Source organism: Berghia stephanieae, chromosome 1, assembly GCF_034508935.2.
Source record: "Berghia stephanieae isolate SIO BIC M18660-M18661 chromosome 1, UCSD_Bste_1.3, whole genome shotgun sequence".
Taxonomy (NCBI): domain Eukaryota; kingdom Metazoa; phylum Mollusca; class Gastropoda; order Nudibranchia; family Aeolidiidae; genus Berghia; species Berghia stephanieae.
This window is the reverse complement of record NC_088360.1, coordinates 11,511,391-11,521,274: the sequence shown is the minus strand read 5'-3', so window position 1 is coordinate 11,521,274 and position 9,884 is coordinate 11,511,391. Positions and strand designations below refer to the sequence as shown.

At 38.1% G+C, this 9,884-nt stretch overlaps 1 long non-coding RNA gene across 1 annotated transcript; it reads left to right on the top strand.

Annotated features, from left to right (window-relative positions):
• Positions 1-3,372: 3,372 nt before the first annotated feature.
• On the top strand, positions 3,373-5,951 carry LOC144967907 (uncharacterized). The gene is made up of 2 exons (XR_013644481.1): positions 3,373-3,549; positions 4,696-5,951. It is a non-coding gene; the product is annotated as an uncharacterized LOC144967907 (long non-coding RNA).
• Positions 5,952-9,884: the final 3,933 nt, after the last annotated feature.

Here is a 9,884-nt window from a genome sequence, read left to right as displayed (position 1 = left end):
TCAATTTAAGAGTGGTTTTCCAAAACTCCCTAACTCCGTTTTTTTCCCTTTTTGAGATTATGAGGATTATTTCCCCTAAACTCTCTCATTCGATCTATAATTTTTAACATATCTAAAATTCAAATTCACACAAATCATGGGAAATTCTTGTGTCACTTTAAGCTTAAAATAAAATTTACATTTCAATTCATATCATCGATGGAAAATCTCAAACTGTAGAAAAATCGACTCAACGAGTTTTGGGAAACCAGCCTTCGATTACACAAGGTGTGTATCCAATCCTCCGGAAGAGTAGTTTTACACTTCCAATGATATTAAAACTAGTTTTTTGACATCGAACTTTTGTTCCCCATTGACAAATATGGCTCACCACCTACAATTGTGACGGGGTGAGTTGGAACATAAAAGATGAATTTATAGTGTTAAAAGATAAAAGGCCTGGCGTCTGCCTTGTCCCGTGTTAAGGAGAATAAATATAATTTCTTACAAGTGACAAAAACTAAAATTAACTTCACTTTTCTGATCTCTTTTTAGTAAAGAAGTGTGTGTTTGTGTGTGTGTGTGTGTGTGTGTGTGTGATAGATAGATAGATAGATAGATAGAGGAGGGAGAGAGAGAGAGAGAGAGAGAGAGAGAGAGAGAGAGAGAGAGAGAGAGAGAGAGAGAGAGAGAAGAGTGGGTGGGTGGGTGGAGGGTGGGAGGGGGGAGGGGGGCAAAGTAGACACGTGGTTAAGGCATTGCACTGTGACCTGGAACGTTCTGAGTTCGAGCCCCGCTTCAGGCACTTTCGATCTTTTTCTTGGGCAAGATTATTAACCCCGATTTTCTCACTTTGGACAACATGAGTGATTCCTGTTGACATCATACATCTTGCTTGATGGATTATATATATTCCTTCGTGGAATGCCTAGACGACGGCATCTAATAGTATTATTGGTGGCGGAAACCATCATTTTTGAGTCCTTGAGAAGGGCTCTTTACTCACTTTCTCTCACGTACTCGGGTGTAAGATGTGTACCTGGCCGTTAAAAGCGTTGTCTCTTCTCTGTCCACAAATATTGTAATGTCGCCGAACAGACGTCATGTCTTGTCCTACATGTTGAGTGTTGCTGTTGTCTAGGGACTTTGAGCACGTTCAGTGGATATTGCTCTATATAAATGCTCCAGTGAATGCTCTGGTTTTTTAAATTTCTAACCGTTTTTTGTACATGATAAATACAATGTCTGGCATTAGAAAAACTCAAAAGTTGGCATTTCTTATTGTTTTTATTTTACAGTCACTTTTCAGGGTTCAGTTCATCCCGACAAAAGACGGTTTGGAGACGATGGGTCACAAAAATGCTATGTTTTTTTTTTTAATTTCAGGTCTTTACCAGAGGATATAAAGTATATGCACGTTTTAATGAATCCGAGCCTCCAAATGACCTGTATATTTGGAACATGATAATATATAGAACGTGCGAAATTGACGTCACTCAGCTCTATATTACTGTTTTTAGACAGCAATTTTAGTGATTAGTTTTCACTAAAATCAGACTATAAACGTTCAAGGTTACACACAGTTTTCTGTGTTGGTACGTTATATTCGGATGGCGGAGAATTATACCTAAACGCATTGCATCCATATAAATGTGATAATTTGGAGCAGACTCTTGTGGCTCAGTGGCTTAGCGATACATTGTCTCGCCTTGTCACAAAAATTAAGCTATATAATATGATCTGAGTTGTCAGTGGCTGGACTGTGATAGTTTTGGAAAATCTGATCCCGATGTTGTGTCCTTGGGTAAGGTACTTAGCAGTGACGGATATTATAAGAGTAAGAGTGTTTGTATAAAAAGGACGTCTAATAGGCGACTAGGACTGTATGAAATGGAAGTATGGTTCCATATGGCTTGCTGGGGGCCATGAACATAGTGTAAGCTATATATAATTATTCGTATTATTTATTCATTTATTTTTATATTTAGTCATTTATTTGTCTATTTAAATATTTATGTATTCAATCAATATAGGATTAAAAGCTTGAGCTTTTATATAGCGAAACATCCCATAATTGTGATACTCCGTTGTGCCATTTAGGAAACCCAGTAGTGCCAATTCGGACCCACAATGGGGCGAAGTGGTTGAGTGGTTAAGGCATTGCACTGTGACCCGCTTCAGGCACTTTCGTGTTTTTTTCCTTGGGCAAGATTATTAACCCCCGATTTGTGCACTTTGAACAACATGGATGATTCCTGTTGATATCTTGTCTAATGGGTTATCTTTATTCCTTCATGGAATGCCTAGGCGACGGGACCTAATGGTGTCATTCGCCCTAGCCAACAGCAACACTTATTGGACGAGACAAGAAGCCTGTTAGGTGATAGTACAATTTTCCCGACAGAGACAACCCTGTTAACGGCCTGGTACTCCAGTTACAGATTTACAGCTGAATACGATGAACGAATGTGAGTAAAGAGGACTTTCCAAGGACTCAGCTTTTTGCCACCCAGAGAGAGACTCGAACCCAGAACCTTCCGATCCGAAGACGAGTGTTATACTACTTGACCACTTAGCCGCATTCCTTGCCGCTATAGATAGCTTTGTTTCAAACACATTTTTCAGATTTTAAAGACATGTCATGTTGTATCACGAATCAAGCTTCAGAAACCGGGATAAAAAAATAGGTCATGGCACCCCAAGACAAACGCATTTAAATGATAACGCATTTATACTTATCTATTAAAAAATAAACTCGTTTTTGCCTCACATAACTCATTATTTTATATTCATATTAAATCGTGCCCCTACAAATTATTGTAGGGCAATTTGTTATAACAAACAACTCATTCACAACAGCGCACTTATCTGTATATTTGACTACCTCCACACCCACGATTAGAAACGATTTCACAACATAATTTTGGTTCTCGTTACGTGACGATAACAAGACGAGGTCGTGGACAGTTATTGCCGTTCTCTTAAAAAATAGATTTTACAACATTTTGGCCAGAAAACTAGTCCTTTACATATGGATCAATTAAAATGACCCGCATCTTGTCAAATACTCTCAAACCTGGGACTGGAAAAAGTAACAAATGTGAGAGATTTTTACAAGATTAGGGACATTTTAATCGATTGATAAATGACGGACGAGTTTTCTGGCCAAGTTTTTTTTTAATCGTTTCTTTTTCAGGGTGTCACTAGAGTAGACAACAAGCTGTCATTGTTGTCAAGGAGGAGTATGCCCTTTATCCACTCGGATACAACGGCATCATAGAAATAAACCAACGTCTTCCTTTTGTCCAATAGGCTTCCTAAGTCGTGACGTAATCCTGCGCAGCAACGCATGGCAACAAACCGGCTGGCTCTAAACAGTCGAGAAAAATGGCTGACACGAACTCTATTTCCATCACCGCCCTTATGAAATACTTCTCCAATGAGCATAAAAGTGTCTCGCGAGGTGAAAATCATCATCAGTCAGGTCCTGTTTTGACTTTCACTTACTCAGATGGCTTGATGTTCGGCAAAGTTCAAGCCAGCATGAAGAATAAAGAGTATTCTGTGAAGGTAAGTCATTTCTTCGTCTTCTCATTCTCACTCTCAAAATCTCACATCTCCGTAAAACTACTGTTGGACAATAATCAGTTTACTTTGAGTTTAGGCAGATTTAGTATATCCAATGGAAAGATTTAACTGTTTACGTTCGATTTTAGTTAAGGAGAGAGAGAGGGAGTCATTGAATTATTGTGTTTTTATCTTATGGACCACGGACTTTGAGTCTTTGAGGTCTTAGTCTTGCTTCGCTAATTTTCGTTGCTATTGGCTATAGTCTACTACATACTATTTAGTATCGTATTGTAACCTTTATTATAATACTCATATGAGCATCACAATCACCAATCACGCTAGACATTTTATCATACTTCATGTGGGGCAGCGTGGATCAGCGGTACGGTTTTTGCTTCGTACCCGAAAGGTACCGAGTTCGTTCACCCGCCGCTGCGCTGTGTGGCCTTGAGCAAGTCACCTCGCCCTAGCTCAATTTGCGGCGCTGCACCGTGGTTATTCCAGTCTTCCCTGGGAATAGACCCTAGAGATAAATTTCCTCTATGGGATGAATAAAGGATTTATTTAGACCAGTGTTAGTCACGGTAAACTAAACTTCCTATTGGGTTAAGGTGTAATGTAAATGTTGCTGCTTGAAACTCGAAGAAATCAATAACATTGTGAAATTGAATGTGAACTTCAATTTAATATACGAAAACAGATAAAATGGACGTTTCGGGTTTCCCCCTTATCAACAAAGCAAGATGAATGAAAGAATCACTTAATTTGTTTTTTTAATTGAGTTTTTATACAGCGTAATATCCACTAAATGTGCTCAAAGTGCTTTACAAGGGGTCCCTGGCCAACAGCAACATTTAACATGTAAGACGGGACATGATGCCTGTTGGGCGATATTACAATTTTTTCGGACAGAGACAACGCCAGGTACTCATTTGACACCTGAGTACGGTGAGAGATTGTGAGTAAAGAGCCTTCTCCAAGGACTCAACTATGTGCCGAGCGAGGCCCAACCCCAGGACCTTCTGATCTGAAAGCGAGTGTCATACCACAAGACCACAACAGACGTTTTATTAGTTGGTTTGTTTTTTGCCTATTGAGCATGGTCGCAGCTCTAAATTTGAATCTTTTATTCTTTTACTTCCACAGATCTATCTTGATGATGCCTTGGGTTGATTCAGTCCAAAACGAATTTGTGTGGTTTTATTTAACAATGTTAATGACATTGAACATACATTGATACAACAATGCCATAATTTGTCATGTTTATCATGTAAAATCATGTATGGACCTACAAAACCATTATTTTGAATGGTGATTTGATGATGATGAACAAAGTATGTGTGTTGTACAAAATAAATGGCAAAGCTAACAAAATGCAATCTCCTTAATAAGAGGAGACTGGGGATTGACAAGTGCTGCAACAAATTGAAAAATAATATCAGATGTTTTTCTTAACATGGTTGGAATATATGAGAGGATGTTAACATTTTTCAGTCTTTCATTAGCCCTCTCAACATGAATTCTACATGAAGCAATTTCTTTTGTTAATAAAATCTCATTTTCAGTAAATTTATTATGTAAAAAGGGAGGGATATTTACAGTTACTCCTTGAGGTAAAATATCTTGAATCAGGATGGGGTTTTACCTTTATTACCTTTATCTGCTAAAATTAATTCTCCAGGGCTTAAAATTAAAAGTTTTAGTAATCCACAATTTTGTACAATGACCTTATCCGAGACAGACCCTGGATCATGTTTAGAAATAAAATGTATCACACCATTTGGACTTAGACCAACAAGAGCTTTAACAGAATTCATGGACCTATAAGAAGAATAAGTTAACCGTTGTTTATCCATTTCTTTAGGAATAGCAATTTGGTCATCTGTACAATCAATGATCATTCTGCAATTTGGAAATCTTAAAAATGATGATGGAGCTGATAGTTTATTTTTATGTCTAGAAGGGCATGTAACCTTCATAACATTTTCAAAGAGAAGCGTATGGCTTATGTAAAACATGAATAAAAGTTTGTATAATATTTGTTATAGTACTTTCACTAACGCTAAACAATTGTGAAATATGAAGGTTAGCGTAGTTCTGTCTAAGTTTCATAAGTGTAATAATGAAAATTTGGTCTTTTAATGCAACTGTCTCTTCCTGAACTTCCCATCTACTATAATAAATAATGTTACCTCTAAAGCACTCAACATATTGAACAATAATATTAAATATTTTAAAAGAATGTACACCTGTCTCCATTCGAAGAACTTTTTCTGTAAGGCTTGAAACAGTGTAAGTGCGTTGAATCTAACTTAGTTGGGTTTTTTAAAGCTAGCTATTTCCTTATTTTTGTCTGTAATTTTTTGTTCTTGAATTAAATTTGTTGTTCTATTTAAAATATCCTCACTTGTTCTACAATCTGTTTTTTTTTTAAAAGATGGAATCCTGTGATGATGGTGACGAGAGTTGAGATGATGATGAGGGAGAAGATAATGAGGATGATGATGAGGAGGAAAATAATGATGATGAGGAATCTGGTTTTTTTAAAGGTGGGACTTTGTGATGATGATGAAGAGAGTTGAGCTGATGATGATGATGATGATGATGATGATGATGATGATGATGATGATGATGGTGATGATGATGATGATGGTGGTGGTGGTGGTGGTGGTGGTGGTGGTGGGGTAGTGGTGGTGGTGGTGGTGGTGGACTTCTTGATGTTGGTGCCAATTGAGATGGGGTGGGAATTCCTTGTGTCACTTTTCTTTTCTTTCTTTCTGGCTCTGATGGAAACAATTTATTTTTATTTCTGTCAAACAATTGAGGGAGGTTGGCTTTGTCACCATCTCTGAAGTGACAAGAACACACTCTTGATGATGATGTTGGATCTTTTGTCCTTTCACCTGAAATGAAAAGATTAAAAAAAAAACAATAATTCTGTTGGGCATATTGGGTATATTATTTAATTTGATAAGTACTTTGTTTTAGACTATCTTGTTTGACACCAGCTCAATGCATGATAAATCAAAGGTGTGCAAGAGACTAGGTTACTGGTGGGTCTCTCGCCTGTCTTTTATGAAATCGCACATTCAGCAAAATGTCGCACTTCCTCATTACTTCTTTTGATGATTTTGACCAGGTATATATAAAAATAAGAATTCTTAAATTTACACAGTTAAAGTTGATCTTGGGGTTGAGTGTGGCAAGACTTGCGTTTTCTCTTTATTTCAGTCAGTACTGTACTGGACAGTGCGGTGATGGAAACTTTGGAGTGTCAACAATCGGGCACAGGTAAAGGAGAGAGGTCCCTGCCGCCATCTTGCTTTGTTCACACAGAGTTGCCACCTCGGCTGTCGGGGAGGGGAGGCATGGCAGAGAATCAGAGAAACTTTCCAAAAAAAAGAGGAAAGTATGTGTGTTTGTGTGTGTGTGTGTGTGTGTGTGAGAGAGAGAGAGAGAGAGAGAGAGAGAGAGAGAGAGAGAGAGAGAGAGAGAGAGAGAGAGATCTGCGTGAGGGAGGGGGGGGGGGGGGGGAAGAGGTTGCGTTATTTTATTTATTTATTTTCATTTTGCGATAAAGGTATCGAGTTTAAAGTAAGATTTTAACAAATATTTTATTCTCTTTCTTCTTGTTCTCCTTTTAAAAAAATTATCACTTATCAGTAGAACTTAACTCTCATTCAGTTTATCAGCCTTAACATCAAAACGATTGAGATATCATTTTTGCTTCAACTTCAATAAAAACCTAGTTTGGAATGTATTTTTATTTATAATTTCGTGCAATTGTACACTTTAATCATAAAATATAGGTCTACGTAAGCTAGAACTTGACCTAGATCTGGACTACGAACTCTATCAAATGTTCGACGAGGCGTGCGTGCTTACCTGACTAAAGTGGTCCACTTTTTCTTCAATTTTTTGTCTGCCTGTCCATTTGGAAATCTGTAAAACTTGCAGGAGTGACTCTCTGACTGGTGTAGACAATCTGGTACAAAATACTGGACCATATTTAAGATAAAAATTGTTTTTTTGAGCGATTTTCCAATTATTCCTTGCCTGGACCAAGCACGGATTTTTTTTTGTTTAGAGCCAGCCGATTCGTTGCTAGGCGGACGTGACGTCAGACTGTGGAATCCTATTGTCTCATAGCGTCAATTTGCTTGGCGGAGCATATATATATATATATATATATATATATATATATATATATATATATATATATATATATATATATATATATATAATAGATTCATCATCATCCATCGTGGCTTGCGCTCTTGAGCACGCTGCCGGTCAACTGTCTCCACGAATCATGATCCTCTGCGGTGCGCATGAAATCTTTTAAAGTCACATTTAGCCATTCTTAGGTTATTTAGATAAGTCATTCTTTGTCTTCCTCTAGCTCTCTTTCCTTTGATCATCCCAGATATTACCAACTTTTCTATTCCGTTTCTTCTCCACACATGTCCCAGAAACCGTAACTGCCTCTTTCTGATGTTATCGATCAATATTCTTCCCTTTTTCACCTTCTCCAACACTTCACCGTTCGTACACCTGCCTGTCCATGATACCCTCAACATTCTTCTATATACCCACATCTCAAATGCCTCTAACCCCCTCGTACATTCATTGTCAAGCACTCACGTTTCACAACCGTATAAAAGGGTACTTATAACAAATGTTTCTACTACTTTCATTCTGGTCTTCAAGTTTAGGTTGTTGTTTGACACAACTGGTCGCATTTTATGGAACACGTTTTTTGCTATTGCTATTCTTTGTTTTATATCCTCTATGTCACGTGCGTCATGGGTGATGATAATGCCTAAATATTTAAATTTCTTTACTTGTTTGATGGTCTCTCCTTTGCTTGACAAGTGGAAGGTTGTGTTGTTGTCATTCTTTGAGACCACCATGCATTCGGTTTTCTTAATATTTAGTTCTAGGCCCATCTCTTCACTTTTGCACACCACTATATCTAAAATTTTCTGCACGTGTTCTGGAGAGTAGGCCATCAGAGTACCATCGTCTGTGTATCTTATGCTATTCATCGACGACGCCTTTCATATCTTCAATTTCTTTGAATATTATTTCCCTATATATGTTAAACAGGTCCGGTGATAAGACGCAGCCTTGTCTTACTCCCTTCTCGATGTTTAAGAAGTCCGATGTTTCATTATCCAGTTTAACACACGCTGTTTGATTCCAATATAAGTTTTTCACAAGTCGAAGGTCCTTACTGTCTATACCGATCTTTTCTAAGATTTTGAATAGCGTATCGTGCTGTACTGAATCGAAAGCTTTGGAATAATCAATGAAGCATAGATAGTGATTTTTGGTTTTCGATTGACCGTTGCATTAATGTTTTCAATGTAAAGATTGCATTTACCGTGAGCTTTTCTTTAATAACAAAACCAAAATGCTCGTCACTTATCTCTGGAGAGATCTTGCTCCTCATTCTTTTCATAAGTATTCTTAACATAAGTTTTGTGGCCTGGCTCATTATGCTGATTGTTCTGTGTTGGTCACAGTCAATAGTTCCTTGTCTTTTGGGTATCGTAATGAATAAATGGTGACAATTATTATAGATACTGCGGAAGTTTACGCCTTACTCTCAAAAGTCACTGTATCCAAGGCTTGCCCCCCCCCCCCCGACCCGACGCGCGCTTCCGTCCACTCTTTCAACCTTGGACACTACCGTAGTACAAATCGCATACGGCCATTAATTCATCATAATAACATTATTACGGCCGCTGTCTGCTGAAATCTGATTGGCTTATCAAATGTTGACAGGACATGGCTACATGGCTTAATTCACTTTGATGTGAGTGACGCTCCATCCACTCAGACGCCGACGTGAGCAGGTTTACTAAGTATCTCACTTCCCTTTCTAGAAAGATCTTCCCATCTGACGTAGAGACCTTTGGCCATGTTCAAGTTGTTTCTAAATCAGTGAAGACTTGACTTAACATGAAGGGGACTCATGACCAAATCGCCTGTTCATTGATTAACTGCTTTTTTCGTATCGGCCAGAAAATGTTATCTTGAGATTTTATACCGTGCAATATCAACTTAACGTTCTCAAAGCTCTTTTCAAGAGGTCCCTAGCCTACAGCAACAATTAACATGTAGGACAAGGCATGACGCCTGTTAAGCAATATTACGATTATATACAAATATTAGTTCAAAGGCAACGGATATAACGGCCAGTTACTCATTTTACACATGAGTACGGCGAGTGCCTGCGAAAAAAGACCCTTCTCCAATGACTGAACGACGTGCGGCTCAGAGCGGGATTCGAAATCAGGACTTATCGATAGTATGCACATGGCTAAGAA